The sequence below is a fragment of the Priapulus caudatus genome, unplaced genomic scaffold, assembly GCF_000485595.1.
Source record: "Priapulus caudatus unplaced genomic scaffold, Priapulus_caudatus-5.0.1 Scaffold4880, whole genome shotgun sequence".
NCBI classification, from domain to species: domain Eukaryota; kingdom Metazoa; phylum Priapulida; class Priapulimorpha; order Priapulimorphida; family Priapulidae; genus Priapulus; species Priapulus caudatus.
Window position 1 is genome coordinate 3,507 of NW_014581941.1, and position 710 is coordinate 4,216.

Here is a 710-nt window from a genome sequence, read left to right on the forward strand (position 1 = left end):
GCGCTTGGTTCGAGCCACTGTTCAACCAATGATCGAGTATTATTGATGATCGTGACATCACTAATACATACATATATATATATATATATATATATATATAAAGAGAGAGAGGGAGAGCGAGAGAGAGAGAGAGATAGAAATAATATATATATATATATATATATATTACATATCACATATACACAGCGATGTACCTATCTACTTATTACCATATATAATTATCTATCTATGATATCTATCTCTAGTTTATCTACTTTTGGTAATACACAAATATATAATGATAGAAGATTGATTGACTTAAGCCGATACAGCACAAATTGTGCTCGTTAGTAGCAAGAGGCAGAGATTTGCATCCGAGCCTTTGCTATACCTGGTTTCATATCCACACCGAGGCTTGCAAATTAGAAATCATACACATATATCATTAGAAATTATACACATATTACAAAGAGGAATTGCACTCGCAATTTATCTGCTGCCAGGCCAGGACACAACGTTAGTTTAGAACAACTATCAGTCATTAAACCTTCACTCACTAGAAACTAACCATCCACCACAAACCGCTCACTCACCACAAACCATGCCATCTCCTGCTTCCCATTATCCCTCCCCTCTCCCTCACAACCCCTCTTTCCCTCACGACCCCACCTTTCCTCGCCCTCACAACCCCTCCCCCTCTCTCCCCTCCCCCACACACAACACAACTAGAC